At 39.8% G+C, this 13788-nt stretch overlaps 1 long non-coding RNA gene across 1 annotated transcript; it reads right to left on the reverse strand.

Annotated features, from left to right (window-relative positions):
* Positions 1 to 3147: 3147 nt before the first annotated feature.
* Positions 3148 to 13156, reverse strand: LOC116738037. The gene is made up of 4 exons (XR_004343572.1): positions 12976 to 13156; positions 9296 to 9481; positions 9068 to 9194; positions 3148 to 3412 (listed from the first exon to the last, which is right to left on the reverse strand). It is a non-coding gene; the product is annotated as an uncharacterized LOC116738037 (long non-coding RNA).
* Positions 13157 to 13788: the final 632 nt, after the last annotated feature.

Below are 13788 nucleotides of genomic sequence, written 5' to 3' on the forward strand. Positions count from 1 at the left end.
ATTTTAACCCTAAGAGTGCCCACCTCACATGGGACAGCGAGCACAGGTAAACCAGCTTTCCAGGATTTTTCTCACGTGGTCACTTTTGATTCACTCCTGGAGAGATTATATTTAGTGCAAGAATAAAAACCAATGCTTATAAGCACTAGCAAAACAATTTTAGTTCACCAAAATGCTTCATTCTCAGAATTTCTTTGCATTCAAAAACGTAAAGGTTACCTAAAATGTTTATAGTAACAAGAACCAATCCTTTCCCAGAGATTCTTTGGAGAGTTAGGGTTAGGGTTAGAAAAAGAATTACGATTACTTCCGAGGGTAGACATTAGGATTATTTTTAAATCATATTCCAGTTTATTTCTGTTCCTACTTTTATGTCTAAGATTTTTTATCCTATTTTGAATAAGCCATATCATTTCAACTCTATATTAAATAGTTCACTAGCATACGAAGTTTATAAATTCAGGCAAAAGGAGATTGGGGTTTAAATAATTCAAAATGATGACATTACCCTGTGATTTCATTTTCTACATTTTTGGGTAGAAAAAGACACATTTCATCTCAGCTGCAAGAATTTTACAGGCTGGGAAAGATGCAGACAGCAAAACAATACAGTCTTTGAAATCCCCAAAGCAGTAGAAGTTTCCTGTCATAGGCTTAGCTGTTCTGCTAGGAAAGTCTCAAAGGAGGCAAAGGCACTTTCTGAAAACTACAAAGCGGTGACTGAAGGCATGGCAGTCAGTAGCCCCAGTGCCATTGAACAAGTTTTTCTTCTGCAACAAGACTCAATTTGTATTACCTGATACTCCTAAAATTACACATAGTCGTATTTGCTTACTTCAGCAAAATCTTCCCAAAACTCAGAAAGTCCTTTCTTCTTGCTGCCTTTAAAGTAAATAAAGTCAAGATAAGCTGGTTTACCTACTATGTGTTGCTTGATTTTTTTTTTAACCAAGGCAGTTAACTGCTAAGCTGAACATTCAAGACCCTTAGGAGTCAATCAGGAAATAACTTTATTCTTTGCCCTATGCCATTTAAGCTTACACTGTGAGACTAGTTCTTTCCCTACCCCTGTAAGAAATCACTGATAAAGTCCATAGCGTCTTCAATCACTATTAGAGAATAAGAGGACCTCCGTTCAATTTCAAGCATAAGAATAGTAATAAATGTATCCAGCCTAGTGCAATTTTCTAAAAGTCTGAACTTTTACTCAAAGTTAAAGCATCTTGCCCCTCCTGGGTTCAACAAGCTCAGGAGGCTACAATGAAACTATATTCAACTTTTCTATTTCCCTCCCTCACTACCTCTTCTCCCAGCTGGTTTTCCAACTCTGACTTGCGTCCCTCTGGGTTTGGAGCAGAGGAAAGAAAGGTAAGAGGCAGAACAAGTGCCATCTGGTGCTGGTTTCTAGAGGCAGGTGTCTGTGGTGACCCCTCACTGGGGAGGGCGGGGGCGGGGAATAAACCTGATTCCTTTCCTTGGCTGGCATGTGGTACTTCAGTTTAGCCTGAGAACAACTGTCTACACTTACAGTAACAGCAGCAATAAACTTTTCTCTGGCAGACACGTTTGGTCTTCTCTCTCTGTAAATACAGGAGTCCACCCCGTTTCAGAGTCCTCTTGAACAGGATTTAAAGCGGCTCCAGTACTGCTCTCTCTCCTAGGGGCTCATATCTGATCGACAGTCCCCATCTCTCCGGCACAGAAGGATCAGAGCCAAAACCTCTTGCCTGTGGAATCCTCAGACAGGGCTTCTCCTATTTACTTCCCCCCACCCATACCGGGACTTAAGGAAGGCTGGCTAATATTCTTTATCTGATCCTCTAGCGCCCTCTTCTGGATCTTCGCTTCCTCAACATCTGTGCTGTTGTGGAAGACCCCTGAATTCAGAGCACTTAACAGTGACTCTGCTTTCCTGACTGCACCCTCACTGTTTTCGGCTATGCTGAGCAGCAGCAAAGATATATTATGCTCTGTAATTTGTCCCTGGAGTTAGATGCAAAAGAAGTGAGGTTCCTTATCGTATGCCCTGACCCATCCAAAAGTAGGGATGGATGGGCCTCTAAGATATCTGCCATAGCATCACAGTTAAAGGGAAATTCCAGTGGCATCTCTCCTAGTATCCTGGAGTTATGCCACTGGAATACTGTGTACTAGCTCCAACATCTCTTCTGTTGAAGGGGAAATATCCTCAATTTCTTTTTTAGACTTCAGTAAACCGATCAGGTCAGCGGTCTTCTTGGGGAGCACTCCAGTTACCACCACAAAGACCAGGTGAGCCACTTCACTTCCTAAGGCCATTGGTTCTCACTGAAAGATCTCCTTCAGGGTGCAGGACGACATAGTGCTATCTATCAGCCCAAGGCATAAATTTGTGCTTGGTGGTGGATAATATTCATCACTACAGATATATTCCCTAGATTCCATCCACTGAGTTCCAGTTATTTCCAACAACTCCAGAGCCCTATGGTTGTGTATGATCTCAAGAAAAAGTGGCCATTCCACGAGGTTTAGAATGCACATGCTCACATTTGGAATGGCATCTCCTGCTCTCTTGGGCCAAAAGTTATTCATCACCAAGGGGAAGGAAAATCTGATATTTTGCACAGCATGCTCTGAGAGCAACCTGCTTCAAAGTTGCCTGCGGTGCTTGGTAAATATGATGGTTTCCATACCTGCTCCGAAGATACCAACCCAGAATATCTACAGTTTGAATGCTAGAAATTACATATTGAAGAAACACTCCAGCTAATTCTTATACACACACAGCAAAGTTTGAGGGCTCTGAGGTAGACAATGAAAGAAGTAAAAGCCAGAGAAAACACACCTGTTCTAAAAAGTCGTATTTTCTTTAAACCTTTGTTCCTGACTTCTTTGCCTGATGACCTCCTCCTCTGCCTTTTTGTGTATGAGGTTGACTTTAACAAGAGGGGAAAAAAGATATAAAAATAAGAATTACAAAGGTTAAATTCCCATTTATAAGGCAGAGTGTTAAGAGACGCCATCTATAGCTATTGAAACAATAAATAAAAGCGTAAGCATAGTATTTTAGATGATAAAGGTCATCTCAAGGATCTAAAAGCAGTGAACAAAAGTGTATATTGGCAGGACCAGCAACAGTATGAAACAGGCTAAATCTATAGTGTGATTTTTTAATACAGATAGGTATTATTTTATTGTACTGCTTAATACACTTTTCAAAATAAATTTTATTAAACATGCTGATAAATAATAAATTCTGACTTTTAGTGTGGCTTATATGAACTCTTCCTCTCTTAGGTTCAAAGGGATTTATTCCAGCAGGTTGGAAGCCTCTTCTGAACGTTCTCTTTTTCTTTGGAGTCTGGAATGCTTTTGAGATGTCTGCTTTTGTGCTCTTATTAGCTATTTCATTGGTGAAATCAGCATCCTCCTGCTGTCAAAAAGGGAAGAGAAGAAGAAAATTAAACTTTTTTTTTTCTTAGAAAGTGAGTTAGAATGAACTTCCTGTTCCCACAGAGCGATGATGCTGCCCATGTTACACTATTAAACATCCCCTGTTAACAGTAGCACAGAACATAACAGTTAAATCATTTCATGCCCAGCGTAGCAGGAGTTGTGTGTCCCTGGAGCACTGATAGGATGAAGACAAGACCTGACCATTGATCATAAGCCTTTATTTCCACTGGATACTTTCCAGTGTTGCCAATGATACATGTGCTGTGGGAGCTCTATCCCTGAGAGGGCCATGTGTGAAAGATGGACAGTTGCCTTAATTTTAATGTAAAATAGGAAGAATGTAAGAGAGGAAACATTTATTGAGTTCTGACAGTAGGCTCAATATTTTAAATTACTTTATTTCATTTCATTTTCACCCTGTGAAGTAGATTATTAATTTCACTAATTTATTAGATTGGGGAGACTGGTATTCAGAAAGGTTAAGTAGTTTGACCAAGATCCATTTAGAAAGCAGTGAAGTAAGATTCAACCCTCAGTCTGTCTAAAAATCGATTCAGAGCTACTGGCTACTGGTAGATGTGCTGAGGGGACTCCATCCCATTATGGGACTCTTTCAAGGATTAAATATTGTATAATGAATATAAAGGCTTCTAGTCAAAATACAGTAAATGTTAGTTCCCTTCTTTAAAAACAAGGCCTCCAGCCAGAGTCTCTTGGGTTAAATGAGAAGAAATTGTATATGTACATCCCCAACTTTAATTCAGACTCCTTGCAGGCAGGAGATCTTGTGTTCATCATGTATCCATAATGCTTAGAAGGTGCACATGGCAGATGTTCACTATTTATCTCCTGAATATTAAACGATTAAACAACGAGATGAAAGATGAATAAAAGATTTGATTCCTCATCCAAAAGATCAAAGAAATAACTGACGTCCAGAAAACAGCAAAAAGGACAAAGATGGACATTTTGACATAATCAGCTTGAGGCACTCCTGTTAACACTACCTAGTCAGTCATGTCAAAATGAAAAGCACTGATTTCTTCTCTCTCTCTTTTTTTTAACCATGTATGACATAGAAATCACCAACAGCTGTATGGGGGCAGTTGGTTAATGTCCAACTCTTGATCTTGGCTCAGGTCATGATCTCACAGTTCATGAGTTTGAGCCCTGCATCAGGCTGTGTGCTGACAGTGCAGAGCCTGCTTGGGATTCTCTCTCTCCTTCTCTCTGTCCTTCCCCTGCTTGTCCACTCGCTTGCTCTCTCTCAAAATAAATAAATAAACTTTACAAATTTCTTTAAAAATAAAAAAAAAGAAATCACTACCTTCTCTCTCCTCTGCTTCCTAGGGCCTGATCACAGGTGTTTTACTTCCTAACCCCTGCTCCCCTGTTCATGAATCTGGCATCATGTCTAAAACCTACAGGGTAATAGCCAGCCCACTTGTACATACTGGTGAATTTCCAAGGGTCCTTGTAACTATTGGAGTGCTATGATAATAGTCATAAATAGTGTTTATGAACTTCAAGGAATGTTTAGGCTTTGAGTTATGCATGTTTCAGGATCCAGCCTGAGCTCTGTGCTTAGCTCCATGGACTCCAAGAACCCTAGTAGATAACTGTAAAACCCTCCGAACTGATCAATATGTCCATTATATACCTAACAGCCCTGCTTAACTTGAAATTCACATTCATAAGTCCACATTTTCTTTACACACACTACCACACACATGTACAAATGCATATACACAACAACAAATGAAGGCGGCTGGTCAGTGAGGCAGGAAAAAAATATCAAAATACATTAAATCTAAGATTATCTACAAAAAATCAGTTGTTTAAAATGGAACATTCACACAATGATGAATATTACTTCTGCCCTTCAGTCTTTAATCAAACAAGACATTCTTCACCTCAGGTTTTAAAAGTATCAGTCAGCTATTTCTGATGGCTTTTTTTACACCGAAAATTAATCCAAAGTCTCTGCTATGACTAACAACTTCCATTATAAACAGCAGCATCTAGCTATTGATTTATTATCTACTCCCACTTGGCATAATACACCTTGGGTCCTTTTAAAAAACCTTGTGAGATTCACCTCGGTCCCACATGGCTAAGTGATAGAATCAAACCCACCATGGTCATAGACTCCAGGTGCAATTTTACTTGTCATCTTGAAAAAGCTCAGACCTTGCTTCCAGATTCAACTTTCTCTTGAACTTGGATGGCTGTTTTGCCTAGTTTGCTCTTCCGCAAGTTATCATTTCTCTTACTTTAATGCACACCCTGCAAAATGCCAACATAGCTGGACTTTTTACTGACTACATCTGAACAGAGGTCTGTTTTACTACCCTTTTGACTAGCTCAATTTGTCTTCATGACAGCAAGTTAAATAAGAGCACTAATTTCATACAGAGAAGAGGGTTTCCCTAATGAAAAATGAGCAATGTTAAATCTACAAAGGATTGTGGGCAGTGAGTCCATTTTGTTTCTCTGAATTTTAAACACTGGGAACTTCACTCTTTGAATCAGTGGAGACCCATCTGAGTGTTTGGAGAGCACTCACTGTACTCTCTAAGGTAGATGAAACAATTAAAGCTGTAGAAGATCTCTTGGACCATACAATCCACTCCCTGATAGGACAAGATGTCTGTAAGTAACAGATGTTGGACTGGTTTGTGGTATCAGGACGTTCATGCGAAAATAGATTATATAACTTCCCTTGAGGAAATGATAATATAGACACCTTAATAGTATTTCCTCCTTAATTTCCATATTATGTGTTAATAAATATCATTGCATAAGTGATCTGATCTAAGTATCTACCTAATCTCCATTCTTCACCTCCCACTTAATTTCTTTCTTATGACATAGAATGTGATTTTCTCATTATCAAAGCTAAATAAAAAGTTACCTGTCTCCCCAAGAGAAGAAACATTTTGATTAAGGAAGAAAAAGAAGGCAAGTAAGAAGAGAACTTGGACTACTTAACCATATCCACTCTAAGGTGCACCCTCAGGAGCTGGCAAATCATTGTAAAACAGACCTGTCATGTGCCCTGTGTGTTTCCTGTATTATAATGTGATCTACATTCATAAAAAAGATAATCCTTCCCCTCAAAATTAGAGTGAAAAGGAAGAAAACGAATCGCTCCTTCCTACATAACCACTCATTGTTCTGCTTCCATTCTAGGGGTTCTTAACCTGGGACCCATAGATAGAATGAGAGAGTCCATGAACTTGGATTTGAAAAAATACATCTTTATTATTTTAAATGACTTTAGGTGAAATTTAGTAATGCATTCAATTTTAAATGTAGGAAAGAAGTATCAGTGATGCCTGTCATTTTGTCACAAATAACGGACATATTTTCATATCACACTATGGCAGTCACAGATATCTCAAAATATTATTTATGCTCATGCCTAATTTGATATCATGATAGTTATTAAACCACTTCCAGACTGCACCCAACTTTCCTGTTTAAAGATGCTTGTGCCCTTGCTGTGATGAGCACCGGGTATTGGATGGAAGTGTTGAATCACTAAATTGTACACCTGAAACTAATATTACACTATATATATGTTAACTAACTGGAATTTAAACAAAAAAACTTAAAAAAATAATAAATAAAGATGCTCACGCAACATAGCTGGCCAAACTACTGGATAATTCCTCATCTCAGAGTTACTCAGTTAATAGTGAAATCTAGTATTTGCATAGATACCCAGACAATGACTGTGTTTTCCAGTGTTCTGCATCTGCACTTGTTTGTTGACCAAGTGTGGAAAAAGATGAAAACTTATATGGTGACGTTTTTCATATCTAGGTAGATCAAATTTCAATTCCTAATCCTCCATAGGACAGCACAGCTTGTGGAACATAAAGAGGTCATGGTCCACGAGTAGTTAGCCTTCACACTGACAAATATTTAAAAGATAACATTGAACTTTAACTTGTCTATATTTTAAATTGCTTATCTAGTCAATTAATACATGAATATCGAAGCACATATATTACTTTATCACAAACTTGTTTAATCCTATGGCAAAAGCATTTTAATACAATTGGTTTCCTTTTTAATCCTACATGTTTTATTTTATGCATTTTAAAATACTATCCTGGGGCACCTGGCTCGCTCAGTCGGTTAATCATTCAACTTCAGCTCAGGTCATGATCTCGTGGTTGGTGAGTTGGAGCCTCGCATTGGGGTCTGTGCTGACAGCTCAGAGCCTGGAGCCTGCTTCAGATACTGTGTCTCCCTCTCTCTGCTCCTACCCTGCCCCTCTCAAAAATAAATAACCATTTGGGGCACCTGGGTGGCTCAGTCGGTTAAGCAACTGGCTTCGGCTCAGGTCATGATCTCACGGTTCATGAGTTGGAGCCCCATGTCGGGCTCCGTGCTGACAGCTCAGAACCTGGAGCCTGCTTTGTATGCGGTGTCTCTTTCTCTCTCTGCCCGTCTCCTGCTTGTGTTCTGTCTCTCCCTCAAAAATAAAAAAAAATATTTAAAAAAAATTTTAATAAATATTTTTAAAATCTTAAAAAAATAATAAATTAAATAAAATATTATCCTAAAAAGGGATTTACAGGTTTCACCAGACTGCCCAAAGTGTCCCATTTGCTGCTGTTACAAATTACCACAAATTTAGAGGCTTAAAACAACACGGGTTTATTATTTTATAGATCTGGAGGGCATAAGTCAAAAATGGAGGGTCATGAAGCTAAAACCAAAGTGTCAGCAGAGTGTGCCCTTTCTGGATGCTGCCAGGGGGGATCTGTTTTCTCATCTTTTCCAGCTCTAGAGAGGAACACACGTCTTGTCTCATTGCACCCAGCCTGCAATTACATCTCTCCAGTCCCTGCTTCCATCATGGTGGCTCTTTCTCTGACCACCCAGTCCCCTTCTTTCACTTACAAGGAAACTTGTCATTAACATTGGGCCCACCCGGGTAATCCAGGATAATCATAATCACATCTGGAAAGTCCCCTTTGCCATGTAAAGTAATATAGTCACACGTTCTAGGCATTAGGATATGGATATCTTTAAGAGACTACTGTTCTGCCTACTATCCTGTCCATAACACACACACACACACACACACACACACAGACACACACACACACACACAAGTTAAGAACCCCTGTTGTATTTCCTACCACTCTTTCTGATATTACAAAGATATCAAGTAACACCCTTCATAACTCAAAGTAATGTGCCATGCTCTTTAATTTTGTTCAAAATCTTATTTAGCTAATAACTACTCTTGAGATTCACGTTCATGTTCTGGAGAATAGGGTAACATTATAATCACAAAATCTGTAACATAACGCCAAAAACTCAGTGAAAATTGATGATATACACACATCTAAGAAGTTGACATCTATACAAAATTGATACAATGTATTGAATAAAGCAAAAGGATTTCAAGGAGCGTATCTATCGTATATCCCTCTGATTTACAAAGTAAAACCTTCAGTGAACAAATTCAGAAGTGTATTTTTTCCAATAAGAGGACACCTAACAATCTCTCTTTAATCAAGGTCAAAGTTGGTTAACAATAGCAGCATTATAAATAGTAGTTAGAAGAGTTAAGTTTTATTCCCTTTTAATTTTATTAAATGTCCCTCACCTTGCCATGCGATGCTGGAAAACTTATGCAGAGTTTATTCTCTCCATGCACATACATACTCTCCCTCTCTCTTCTTTGCCAGATAAGTACTGATAAATTTACCTGGTATTCTTAGATGTTTAAAAACCTAAAACAGAATGTATAAGCACAGTATCAAGTGTTTGTAACTACTGATCAACTTAAGCTCTCACTCAGTCTGCTCTCCCCCACCTCCTCTCCCCTTCCTACCTGAAAAAGGAGATTAGGACGTCAGCGATGTTTCAAGAGCCTCCCTGATTTGATGGCATGAAATCTTTCCTATTTCTCCAACGTTGAACTGATGTCTCTGCTGTGTTCTTTTTGAAAAGATCTGATACTACAATTGTTTACAACTATAAGGTACCTCGCATCTTCTTAGAGATTATTGGTGACCACCTTCAATAATAAGCGTTAACATGAATTATTTTAACCATGTAATTTGTTTACATGATTTTAAAGCTCCAAAGTATCTATGTGAAGCTGATCATAATTTTGCTACTTTATAACACTATAATGTTTTATTTCTATCGCCACATGTACAGACACACACACATCACATATGTGTATATCATTTCAAAAGTCAGATTTAAAAAAAGAACAAATTGGCAGAAATGTCTCTACCCCCTAATATAATATGATGATATGAAGCTATGTATAATTCAAGTAGGCAAAGTTGTCAGACACTTTTCACCTTGTTGCTTTTTTATTACAAAGCTGCTGCAGGATTCATTTTACTCTAGAATAAAAATCTCATTATTCTCAAAATAAAATAATTTAATAGGAAAAAATTCTTCAGATATTTTAAACACTTTTGTAAAGTCATGGTTTCTTAATCAAACTTGAAGCTTTCTAGAATCCAAAGGACTTTAATAGCCAATTTTTGCCCTTTCCCTCATTTACATACAAATTCTTTTCTCCTACTTAAATGCCACCAAGTTACCTTAAATTAGTGATGAGGTGGGAAAACAGAAAAAGCAGAATATCCTAGGAGATAGAATAATTATTGCTTTTGCAGTCCAGCACAGCCAATTATCTTTGGTGCTGTGATATTTAACAAGGGAATCTCAGAAGGGACACTCTGTCTACCTGTCTGCATGCACAGGAATGCTATGGCTATCTCAAGTAATTCACCTGTAATTCTCTCCTGCATAATTTTCTACCATTAGCACCACATCAGGATTATTACATTGGACCATGTGGCTCCACTTGATTAAATACGTAACATTTTGAGTTTGCTTATTTGTGTACTTGTTTTCATTATTCTTTGCTAGGAGGAAAGTTAAAAGAAATGTGGAGAGCTAGTGTGGCATAATGGGGGTCAGGAAACGTGAGTCTTGGTCTTAGGTGAACAACTACCACCATTCACCAGTTGTGGCACCTTGAGTGAATCAGGAATCTCTTTAAGCTCTCACCATCCCCCACCTCCTATGCCTTACCATGCTCCATGCTTCTTGGCAAACTTAACATATAGATTACACTTTTTGACTCTAGTTATCAGCTATATTGCTTCACAAATATTTTAATAAATCTTCAAACAAAAATTAGAGACCATGCTTTTTGTTTAAGATCACAAAAAACTATATAGTAAGATGAGAAATGCAATTCTATTAACAGGTGGAAAGGTTTCCTCATTGGAGGTAAATGTGCTCTGAGAATACTGGTAAGATTCCAAGAGATAACGTTTTAGGTGAAACTGAGCTTTGTTAGATAGAGAGACAAATTTGCCAGATACTCTAGACAGGGAGAGGGTCAGGCAGAAAAACGAAAAGAAAGAATGGAGTGTGGATCCAAGAAAAAAGAAAAGGAATGTGTCAGCAGTGTAACTTCTCTCCGAATCATAATCATAATAATTACTGAAATTATTAAAGCCTGGATGGGAGTGAATCTCTGTGGGAATACTGAAAGACTGGTCTTTGCCTCTGCACCAGAGATCAGCAAACTTTCTTCTAACAGGGCCAAATAACAAGTACTTCAAGCTTTGCAGGTCATATGGTCTGTGTCACAGCAACTCAACTCTGCCCTTGTATCATGCTATAAACAATATGTGAATGAATAGGTATGGCTCGTATGTGTTCTAATAAAACTTTATTTTTGAACACTGACATTTGAATTGCATATTGCATGTTTCACAAAATATTGTACTTCTCATTTTTTCAACCATATACAAATGTAACATCCACTCTTAATTCAAGCGGGATTACAAAGATAGTCAGTAGGCCAAATTCAACCTGCAAGTCATGGTCATAGTTGGCCAACCCTTGCTCTAGACCAGAGTAAGAAGCAAAAGAAACAAAGCAGCCTTATCTAGGTAATGAGGACGTGATCCCAGACATTCAGCAATTGTAGGAAGAGTTCTAGACTATCACCAGCTGGGGAAGTAGGTTTGATTCACTGTAATCAGATCCCTAAAAAGTAGCCTGGGTCCCAAATGACATTTAGATTACAGGTTGAAAAGATCAGAAGTGTTGGCCAGATGTATTCATTGTAACTCTGCAAATAACTCAAAATAACTTTGACCAATATGAGGCGGGGGGGAGGGGGTGCAGAATAGAATAAGGCGGGGGGTGTAGAATTAGAATAAGGCTCAAGGGTGTCTCACTGAACACAAGTAGAAGATAGTATGAAGTAAACCACTAAATTTCCAAAAGAGACCATAGTCCTTTGAAGGTAAAATGACAAAAGCCTTGAGAGATTAATCAAATCTGAAAATCTAAAAAGGATTCCAGGAAGGAGGAACAGCTTGACTGATGGCGCAGAGGCAAGAATAAGTCACTGTGAATTACTGCAGAGAAATTAGGCTGTGCGAAAGGAAATACAGTTGTGGCCCACCCATCCCATCTCCTGCCCATGGAAAGCCAGTGCTTTGAACTCCTTCTCCAGCTTCAAGGCAGCACCACATCTGAGACCAGAATGTAGGAGCAGAAGGCAGGCGTGCCCAGGAGCACTCAGCTTCTCCCAGGGAATCCTGACACATAGGACCCACCCAGGAACCAAGAGCCCAGGGAAGGGCCTGAGGTGTTATCAGCTGAGGTCATGAAACCCCAAAAGAAGGAGGGGGCCAGGCCTATGTCAAAGGCTGGTGTATGCACCCAAACAGTTTCCCTGTTTGAAACATGGAATCGTTTGAAAGGTATTGACTGGAATGAGTGACTTCCAGAAATAGGTAGATGCTTCTTTTTCTCTCACCTCATCCACCTCCAAGGAGAAAGAGAAGTTCTAATAGTAGTCAAGGTAGAAAGGGCTCCAAGGACACAACTAGGGCACCGCAGAAGGGAGTGGATTATTTCAGAGTACAGAGAAAACAAAAGGAAGTTCTGAGTTAAGGCATCATTTGGCCTCTGGCCTTTCTATACCCTCTTAGGTGGCTTCTCCCTCTGGGAGCTGGTCTCCGTGTGGTGGAAACAAGGAGATCATCCCTGGGTTGCTCTTTGCAGGGGAGGAGCCCCCAGCCAGGAACACCTAGCAGGACTTTTCATGGGTTTATCTTTCCATGCCCTTCCTCATCTCCAGGTGACAGAATGTGCCATGTCAGGATCAGAGGCCCTAGTTCTCTCAGAAGCAGAGGCTTAAACAAGAGGCAAGAGGAACCATGCCAGCATTTGTGAGATTTCCTCATGAGGATGACAAAGGTGTGTAGCCAAAGTCTTTTATTAATTATTTTAAGCTTTTTTATTTGTTTTGAGAGAGACAGAGACAGCGTGAGTAGGGGAGGGGCAGAGAGAGAGAGAGAGAGAGAGAGAGAGAGAGAGTCCCAAGCAGGCTCCACACTGTCAGCACAGAGCCTGATGTGGGGCTTGAACTCACAAAACCATGAGATCATGGCCTGAGCCAAAACCGAGAGTCAGATGCTTAACCAAATGAGCCACCCAATCGACCCACCAAAGTCTTACCTGGTGGTAAAGAGGCTTCCTTTGCTGGAGTGTCCTCAAAGCATTTTCTCTCCTTCTGAGTCAAATCCCTTTCCATCAGAAACTAATTTGTTTCCATGCTGGGAGTCAGGTTGGCATTCTGTGCCTGAACCAGGAAGAGGGCCTGGGCAGGGGCAGGACACAGAGTGGCAGCGGGTCCAGGGGCCTGGCAGTGAAGGAGGGCACAGAATTCACTTGAGGGGAGGAAATACAGTGGAGAAATGGAGCTCACTCTGTTCGAAAGAGTTATTTTCCTTTTGAAAGACTCCATAGGTAATCTTGGTGCAGTACTTGAAGGTCTGGGAAGAAAGAAAAACTTCCCGGATTGGTCCTCAGAAAACAGTCCAAGTCTGTTTCTGTCATGTGCCTTAGGGAGAGACCTCTCCGGAATGAGCACAGCATCTGTGCTGACACCAATAAGGAAAAAATAACCAGGACCTTCAACCCGCCTCCCTTAGATCATAAACTGATCATTAGTTGGAGAGAAGGAGCAGTTTTTGCCCACCTGGGATTATGCAATTAGAAACAGTCTGGAAGGTTTTATGTTTTCCTCCAAGGCAGCCACAGGGATGAAGAGCAGAGAAATGAGAAGGAGTGACAAGGGACAGCTCCCTGCTGAATCTGACATCTTCGTGCTCTGACACATTTAGAATGCATGGAGTTACTGGGCCTCATGGCATATGACTCCCAAGAGGAGGTTGCCTTCCTTGCTTACATAGGCATGGATCCTGTGATGGTCAGAGCCCCCAGGGAATGTAACAACCCTGACTGGTATTCCTGAAGGAAAAAAAAAAA

Source organism: Lynx canadensis, chromosome B1 (assembly GCF_007474595.2).
Source record: "Lynx canadensis isolate LIC74 chromosome B1, mLynCan4.pri.v2, whole genome shotgun sequence".
Lineage (NCBI taxonomy): Eukaryota > Metazoa > Chordata > Mammalia > Carnivora > Felidae > Lynx > Lynx canadensis.